We start from the raw sequence: 9,785 nt of genomic DNA, 5'->3' as shown, positions 1-9,785 counted from the left end.
CCAAGTCTACTAAAAACCTTAGAATAGTTTTTTTGTGTAAAAACTAGATAGTGTAGAAAGCGTGTGTTGCCTAGAACAATGGCAGAGCACATAAATATTAGGTTAAAAGTTACCAGGGGTATTTCTTTAATATGTCTTGACTTGGATTTTATGCCGGCTGGGCTTTGCGCGCTTCGCTGTCGATCGATGGCACAGAGTGTGCATCGATCGCTGGTGGACTCTGATTGTCGACCTCGAACTAGTTCGATGGTCAGCTTCCAGCTTCCTCTCATTTTATCTCCAAATGCATCCAAATCATCACTTTTCTCCAAATCACCCTTGAACATGTAATCATGCAAAAAAAGGCTCTAAAACGACATAGATAGTTTCTAAAACACCTATATACTATGGCAAAAAGTGGGTAAAATCCATGGTATATCAGAAAACACAGCAGCGCAGGTCGCATTCAGCAAACAATTGCGCAAATATACTAGAAAAACAGTCGCACACAAAGATTGAATCAGTAGAATAGAAGATCGATTCAAATTTCAACAAGCTATGCGAGATCCCGTAGAGAGACTGATCAAAGAGAAAAGAGTCTATCGAGATTCTCAATCAACAAAACTCTCATGTACACTATTATAACTCAGAACTAAGATGTAGTTCTAGGCTTGAGGAAAACGGTGATAGAAACATAGTCTTAGGAAGTAAATAAAGTATTTTCGAAGCAAGTGAAATTACTGATTTTACGGAGAGGATGCATATGGGTGGATAGCTTTAGCATAATGTTTCTTTTGTAATGAAGGCTATGATGAGATGATAAAATTGGAGGTGGTATTTTTGACTTTTGTTTATTTTAATAGAATGATCACACATAGATGAAAGCGAGGGGTAGGAAAATTTCATGTGATCCCATTATTCGCCTACATGTTTTTCAAATATAATAAAACATATAGAAGAAAGGGGCCATAGAAGACTGCATGTGTGATTAGATACTTGGATGAGTTGATTTCATGGGTTTAGTGATAAATACTCCCAAGATAAAGCCTACACATTTGTTTCAGAAATGAGGTCAGTAGAGGGATATGTCAGATGGTGTCTAGTGAGCTGTGGGCTGGATGGCCAGGTTGCTAAGCTGAGGCTAAGTACATGGAAGTACGTTCTAATGTTGGTACAAATTTGATGTGGCTTGCAATACTGTAAAGGTGATGGTGGTGTCCTAAAGAGCTGGCAACGTTTTCAAACGTCTTCTATAGGTTCATTCTATATTTTGCTTGAAGGCAAGCAAATGATAAGTCTGGGAGAGTTGATATACCTTGGTTTTTACCACCTTTTGACCATAGTATAAGTCCTTTTAGAGTAATTATATTATTTTTAAGTCTATTTGAGATTTTTTCAGGTCTATGTACGTTTTGGAGCATTTTGTAGATTATGGAGCCATTTGGAGCATAAAGTGAAGAAAACCCGTCGCTGTGCAGAAAATCTGAAGTCGGAGTCAATATTTGGGAAGTACATCAATCGACACGTCCTTTGTGCCAGCCGACACACATGCTGTTTGACGTGGCCGACTAAAGTTTCAAGAAATTCACTTTTTTTCTAGAAATTTCCATATTTGCAAGAAGACCCTTGGATGTTCTTAACCTATATTATCTATTTTCCAGCCACTGTTTAAGCTAAGCTTAGCTTTATTTTACTTAGAGAGGTTTTTGTAAAGAAAACCGAGACTCCTTCAGAGATTGATTGAAACTCCAGTATTTTTTACTCTTATATTTTTATGCACTTAATTCAGACTTTTCCCATGTTTTGCATGATCATTTATGAGTAGTTGGCATCTAGGGTTTATGGATTTATGGAATTTATAGGGTTTTGATGAACTTTGATTTATCGAACTGTTAGAGTAATCATATTGCATCATTCACTATGATTAATCTCATTTACTTGTTTCTGGGTAATTAAGTAGAAATCTGATATTAGGATAGTTGAAAAACACGAGAGTGAAAATCAACACATGAACTGAATCTTGCTAAGCTAAGTTGTTAGTGACAACGAGAGTTGGTCTAGGACTTAGTGAATATATCGAATTGGTACTTAATGCTTGTCTAGAGTATTTGGAATCGCAACGGGAGTTCAACATCGATTACTTAGACATCTGATAGTAATCGTAGAGAGAGAGTTGGATGGCTTACTTATGAATTCGAGCTTTAAGATTGATTTTAATAAAATCCTTAGTAAATGTTTTTCTGAGTTCTGATTACATGTTTGATATCCCTAGATCTAGCGCTTTTCCCATCAATTTACAAACCAATTTTTTGTTTTGTTGTGATCTAGTGATTTCTGTTATTGATCTGGTTTATCTTATAATTAACAGTCTATTGTGTGATCTACGTTCCATGTGGATTTGATCTTTTTATTTTTGTGAAAATGGATTCGATTTTTAAATATTGTAATCGATCTCTTATTTTAGAGAGTTACTCTAAAGTAATCAAAGTGATATCACTAACCAATATAAGCATTTAGGGTTGATTAGAAAATAAAAGGTTCTCAGCGTCTTCTTCGTTCTCGTCGCCGACACTCGAGGAGTCGAGGGTTGCAATCAACATCTCAGCTTCTTTCTTCGATCTCGTCTACGAGGGTTTCAACATCTCAGCTTCTTTCTTCGATCTCGTTGACGACACCGTGGGTTTCAACATCTCAGCTTGTTTCTCGATCTCGTTGACGACACTCGTGGGTTTCAACATCTCAGCTTCTTTATGACAGTTTCAACATCTCAGGTTTGATTTGATCCGTCTCTATCTTTTGGCTTTGGATTCGTTTCTGATCATTTGGTTTACAAATCATTGAAATCTGATAGAAGCTTTGTGTAATGCTTTAACGATTAGTGATGAACTGATGATTGTTTCAAAACCCATTATGTTCTCATGGAGGAAATTTTATGATTGATTATCAATGATGGGTTTTATTTTAAGAGGCTGAAGCATTGCTGATTTGTTAAGATCTTGCGACAATGATCAGGCTGAAGCATTACTGGTTTGTGTATTTTCCAGCAAAACCCATTACTAATTTGGACTTTCTCATTGGAGTTGATTGTTGGAAGACTCATTGATTCGTTTAGATTGTTAATCAATGATGTCTGCTTCTGGGTTTCGTTTGGAATCATAAGCATTACTAATGTGTTTCATGGCATTTAGGTAGAAGTCTAGAATCCTTGTAAGTTGTCATGATATTAACTTACATAAATCGATTTTTTATGTTGTTTAACTAACTTATGTTCATTAACTTACAGGAGATATTGAAGAGTATTTTGATGATGAAGATGATGATGATGATGCAAAAAGTAACTCTGAAGTTGGAGATTCTAGTGCATGAAGGTAAATCTTTCTTGAGTGTGTCCTGTTTCTTGAGTGTGTCCTGTTCTTGTTTGTTTCTTGTATGAGAACTTGTAGAGTTGTGCATTCTTTGCTACTTAGCTTCTGGTTTTCTGATTATTTATGCTACTAGAACTTAGGTCCATGCCTTGTAAATGGAAGATGTGATAGAGCCTGTATGAGAACTTGTGGCGTTAGTGGTAAATGCACTGAGCCTAGTTTTGCTACTTAGCTTTGAGTGTTTTGCTTCATGTCCTGAGGATGTTGTAAAGTTGTGAGTTATTCTTCTTGGTGTTGTGTTCTGCGAGTTTCTGGTTGTAGTTTACTTAGTCATCAACAAGGCTTTCAAGTGTTTTGCAACTTATCTTTGAGTGTTTTGTTTCATCCCTTGACGTTGCTTTCTTTTGTGTTTAGATCACAATGAAGCACAAAGAGTATTGGCGAGTGAAGATCACAATCTCAAACTTCAACCAGAGAGCGATCCCTTAAGACTTCATGAAAAATGTCTTTTTTACATCCTTCATTGCATGTTTCAAAAGCAGAGTCTTTCTTTTGTGTTTAGTTTGTTTCATGTTTAAGATTCATTCTTGTTGGTGTCTTTGAAACTGTTGGAAGTGTATTAAAGTTTTCACATTCTTTCATTTTCATTTTAATCAGAAACTATTTTATTTGATATGTATTAGTATATAAAATGACATATATTTTGTAAGAGATTATAGTTAAAGTGTTTACATAAGAAAATATATATAAAGGGCTTAAAGGTTTAAAAAGGGTTCAACCTTATTTTACATAGTTTAATGGGTTTTAAAAGAGTTAGGATTCACTTAGGGTTGAGCTTAAGCTAAATAGGGCTTGGTTGGGCTGGACAACCCTATACAACATCCCTAGGTATGACTATTAACAACGTTCTTATTTGTCTTTTTGTTTCTTTTGTGTCACCGATTCAAATTAATAAATCTATAAAAAAGCACAAATCACTAGAGTTTATCTGATAGTGATATGCTACAACGGTTTTTTTTTTTTGGCAAGAAAAGCTCTCAACTCACGGCGTCAATATTGGAGGGTGGAGCACGGCCCTACCAGAGGGCATGCGGGGATTTGATCTTTAAGAATATGGAGAAGAATGAGAATATACAAACGGTGTTTAACGAGGCCATGTTTAACCACACATCAGTAGTAACGAAGAAGATACTAAAGACTTACGGGGTTCAATAGTCTAAGTGGTGGCGTTTTGGTTGATGTTGGAGGTGGCTTAGGCGCAAATCTTTCTTTAATTCTCTCCAGGTTACCACAACTGAAAGGTGTTAACTTTGACTTGCCTCCCGTTGTTTCAGAAGCTCCCAAAATTCATGGTAACTATTTTTCAATACCAGAAAACATTGCCATGAATATCGTATTTACTCAGTGTCACAAATGTTTATCACAATACTCGGGAAAAAGTATGACTGAATTAATTTTTATATTAAGAAAAAGTTTACTTCAAATTTATAGAAAAGGTTTATAAAGTGAAACTTAAAATTATCATGTATAATTTGGAGTATGTATATTCAGTGGCGGATCTAGAAAATATTTTTAGTGGGGGCAAAAAACAGAATTTGTTTGTTAGTTTTTATACAATATTTATATGAATGATTTTTATATCTTTAATATCTAGAAAAGGAAAAAATAAATAAATAATACAGCTAAAAGAATTTTTTTATATAACTGAAAGAAAAAAAAAGAATGAACCACTAACTAAAAAATCTAAAACTATTCGTTAAAAAATATTAATTGAATAACAAGAATAAATGACCAAAAAATATTGGAAGGAACTACGGAAGAGAACTGTTGGGGTCAAAAACGGTTACGACGAAGTTAACATTCAAAAACGTCCAAAGAAGAAAATGAGAACTTTCTTCGACAAATACTTTTTCGAAATAGATTCTTTCTTACGAAAAGCTTTGCGGAGGAAACACGAGACATCGGACAAAAGCTCGAAAAAGGTCGCCACGCAACGACCGAACGCGTGTTCCAAGCAACCGAGCTCAAGCCAAGCTCGGTCGCTACGTAGCGACCGAGCGTCCGTTCCGCTCGGTCGCTACGTAGCAACCGAGCTCTTCCGATACGTCGATACGACATTACTCCATGCATTCTCGTCTACCCTTCGATGCTATCCCCCGAAGACCGTAGCGAACCCATTTCATGTTTCCCGCCATTCTAAGTCATCGATCAAACTTTGCGGTAAAAACCGCGGAAAGTTCGTTCTTTATCGAAAGAAGCCGTAATAAACGCTTCGAGTCAGAAGACGGCCCAAAGGGACCTAAGACATGACTCGAGACCCAACTTATGATTTCTTAACCAACAGCCCATAAGCCGCATGACGGTTTACGCTTGGTTCGCAAGGAAAGATAAATGTCAAGTTTCCGCGGATAAATACGAAATTTTGAAGATAATTACGAAGATCGAAAAAAATGGAATATCTCTATTTTTATGATATGACGGCTTAAGGGCAGAAGAGGAAAAGTGTAAACCGACCTAGGAGCCAGTATATAAGGAGTCCTAGGCGAGAGGCATGAGGAGAGACTTTTTTCGGAGCAAACTTAGCACTTAGAGCGATTTAGGCATATTTCCGTTTTTGTTATTTCCAGCTGCGACTCAATTAGGTTTAGACGTCTTAGGGTTGCTAGAACTAGGAATCTCGCCGACAGCTCTCGAGCCCAGGCTTATACCTTGTTGTAACGCTCAAACACGGATTCGGAGTAAGATCTATTTTGCTCTCTTTTTACGATTTTTGTACTTTGACGTTGATATCTCGTGTTCTGATTGCTTAGCGTGTGGTATTAACAGATCTCCGGGACCTATGGAAAATTAGGGTTTTCCTAGTTTCCTAATTTAAACGAAAATTGACAGTGCGAAATTTTGGTTCCCATAGTTTGGCGCTAGAAGGTGGGGGGGGGGGGGGGGGGTAAGGATCAATCTAACTCTCAAAAGCCACTCAACGATCAGGAACGATATGCAAGATTCGACGTGCGCGAACGTCATCTCATTCAAGGGGGGAGCAACGGTCGATCGAGCCAAACCTCGAAACGATCTCCTTGTTATCGAGCTGACGATCCGAGATGTCGACGTTGCTAGGGTGCTAATCGACACCGGAAGTTCGGCCGATATCATCTTCAAGGATACTCTCGAGAAAATGGGGATCGATCAATCCGAAATCGTGAAATACCCTAGCCCACTACTGGGACTTTCGGGAGAAACAACCATGGCCTACGGGTCGATTAATCTCGCAATCAAAGCCGGAACCGTGACAAGAGTCACAGAGTTTCTAGTCGTTGACCGTCCCGCATCTTACAATGTTATCATGGGAACGCCATGGTTGAACACCATGCGTGCCATCCCATCAACGTATCATCTTTGCCTCAAGTTCCCAACCCCTAACGGAGTCGAGGTAATATGGAGAAACCCAAGAGTATCACAGGTGTGTTACGCCGCAGAACAAAAACGGAAAAGACCAGACCTCGATACCACTCCTACAAAAGCATAGAAAAAGATCTCCAACAAGGATTCGCGAAGTCAAGATTCAGCGGAACTCTTCTTGCAGTCTCGTAACATCACGGCCTAGAGGAAAAACACGAACCAACTTACGAACATGTGGTCACAGTCTGTCTCGACGAAGCATTTTCAGAACGATGCGTCAAGATCGGAGCCAATCTCCGTCGAGCCTTTGAGGACAGCGCTCATAACCTGTCTAAAAAAGAACCTCAATACTTTCACATGGGCCGCGGAAGATATGCCAGGGATCGACATTAACATAATGTGTCACGAATTAAATATCGATCCGACCTTCAAACCCGTCAAACAAAAAAGGCGGAAGCTAGGACCCGAACGGGGTTCCGCGGTAAACGACGAGGTCAAAAAATAGCTTAAAGTCGAGTCAATAACGGAAGTGAGGTATCAAGACTGGCTCGCTAACCCTGTAGTAGTCAAAAAGAAAAACGGGAAATGGCGAGTTTGCGTGGATTTTACCGACCTAAACAAGGCCTGTCCAAAAGATAGTTTCCCTCTGCCACACATCGATCGATTAGTAGAAGCAACGGCGGGTAACGAACTTCTGTCTTTCATGGACGCCTTCTCAAGTTACAATCAAATTATGATGAACCCTGACGATCGCGAGAAGACTGCATTCATTACCGATCGCGGAACCTATTGCTACAGGGTAATGCCCTTCGGCCTCAAAAACGCTGGCGCAACTTACCAACGACTCGTGAACCGTATGTTCTTCAAACAACTCGGTAAAACAATGGAGGTTTATATCGACGACATGCTTGTCAAATCCCTCTAAGCAAAGGATCACGTATCACATCTCGAGGAATGTTTCGCGCAGTTAAATTCCCATAACATGAAGCTCAACCCGACAAAATGCAGGTTTGCCGTGGCATCAAGGGAATTCCTCGGCTACCTAGTCACATTCCGCGGCATCGAAGCTAATCCAAAACAGATCAACACACTGATCGAGATGGCATCACCGAAGAATAATCAGGAAGTCCAAAGGCTGACCAGTAGGGTCGCGGAACTTAACCGATTTATTTCACGATCAACAGACAAGTGCCTGCCGTTCTACGATGTCTTACGGGGAAATAAAAAATTCGAATGGTCGGAAAAATGTGAAAACGCTTTCCAACAGCTGAAGCGGTATTTAGCTTCCCTTCCAGTCCTCGCAAAACCCGTGGAGGGGGAACCTTTTTTCTTGCACATCGCTGTGTCGGCAACAGCTGTGAGCGGCGTCCTGATTAGGGAAGAACGCGGCGAACAGAAACCTATTTTCTATATAAGCAAAACCTTGCTGGATGCCGAATCTAGGTACCCGCTAATGGAAAAATTAGCATGCGCGGTCGTAACATCGGCCCAAAAACTAAGACCATATTTCCAATCCCACACGATCGTCATCCTCACGAATTTTATCCTACAGACGATTCTACATAGCCTGAGTCAGTCGGGCCGATTGGCCAAATAGGCGGTCGAATTGAGCGAGTACGATATCGAGTACCGACCGAGAACAAGCGCAAAATCACAAGTGCTTGCAGACTTTTTGGTCGAACTACCGACAGGGACCATAACCAACGAGGAACCAAATTCCACCTAGCTCCTCCACGTCGACGGATCCTCATCCAAGCAGGGATCAGGCATCGGAATTCGCGTCACATCTCCGACGAGCGAGATCTTAGAGCAGTCATTCAGGCTGGATTTCCACGCCTCAGACAACGAGGCCGAATACGAAGCACTCATCGCAGGGCTGCGTTTGGCTCACGGCTTGAAGATAAGAAACATCCACGCTTACTTCGACTCCCAGTTAGTGGCAAGTCAGTTCAGCGGAGAGTATGAAGCCAGGGACGAACGGATGGACACGTACCTCAAACTGGTCCAAAATCTAGCTCAAGAGTTTGACTGTTTTGCCCTTACGTGAATTCCCCATTCTGAAAACGTCCAGGCAGATGCTCTCGCGGCCTTAGCATCAAGTTCTGACCCAAGACTTAAAAGAGTAATTCCGGTCGAGTTCATCGAACATCCGAGCATCGGACCACCAATCGTCGTCAACCTCATAGAAGGTCAAGATGACGAGGAAGAAGAAGTTACGATACAACCGCAATCGGAGCAATCTGATTACGGCTGCGATACCCCATGGCTGCAGACAATTCGAGACTACATTATCAACGGACACCTGCCCACCGAGAAATGGGCAGCCCGCAAAGTCCGAACACAGGCCGCGTGATACGTAACAGTAGACAGTGAAATTTACAAATAGAGATTCTCCAGACCACTCATGACGTGCCTGGAAGGGGAAAAAGCAAGAAAAGTGATGGAGGAAGTACATTCTGGGTTCTGCGGCAACCATTCCAGTAGAAGATCGCTGGCATTGAAAATCAAACGCCATGGATACTACTGGCCGACGATGATCGGAGATTGCGAGAAGTTCGCACGAAAATGCGAAAAATGCCAGAGGCATGCTCCAACCATCCGACAACCAGCCGAAGTTCCCTCCTCCATCACATCGCCCCTATCCCTTTATGCTCTGGGCCATGGATATCGTTGGACCCCTTCATAATTCAAAGCAAAAGCGTTTCCTTTTAGTCCTCACCGATTTCTTTTCAAAATGGGTACAGGCAGATTCGTACGCGAGTCTAAAAGATGTCCAAGTCGAAAGTTTCGTATGAGAAACATCATCTGTAGGCATGGAGTTCCTTACGAGATCGTAACCGATAACGGAAACTTGGGAAGGACCCTATAAAATCGAAAAAGTAGTCCAACCGGGCTCCTACGAAATAGCCAACATGCAAGGCATAAAAATTTCAAGGACCTGGAACGCGATGCATCTCAAAAAATACTATCACTAAACAAACCAACTTGCAATGACCGAACTACGAGACGGCTTGATCTCCATAAGGAGTACGTAGGCAGTTTGTC

The 9,785-nt window shown here is 40.6% G+C and overlaps 1 long non-coding RNA gene across 1 annotated transcript; it reads left to right on the top strand.

The window, feature by feature from the left end:
- The first annotated feature begins 594 nt into the window (after positions 1-594).
- Positions 595-4,019, top strand: LOC106447730. Its single transcript, XR_007327681.1, has 3 exons — positions 595-2,750; positions 3,263-3,347; positions 3,759-4,019. It is a non-coding gene; the product is annotated as an uncharacterized LOC106447730 (long non-coding RNA).
- Positions 4,020-9,785: the final 5,766 nt, after the last annotated feature.

The sequence above is a fragment of the Brassica napus genome, chromosome C8, assembly GCF_020379485.1.
Source record: "Brassica napus cultivar Da-Ae chromosome C8, Da-Ae, whole genome shotgun sequence".
Lineage (NCBI taxonomy): Eukaryota > Viridiplantae > Streptophyta > Magnoliopsida > Brassicales > Brassicaceae > Brassica > Brassica napus.
Note: the sequence above shows the minus strand (reverse complement) of the source record. Positions and strands in the feature narration are given on the sequence as shown.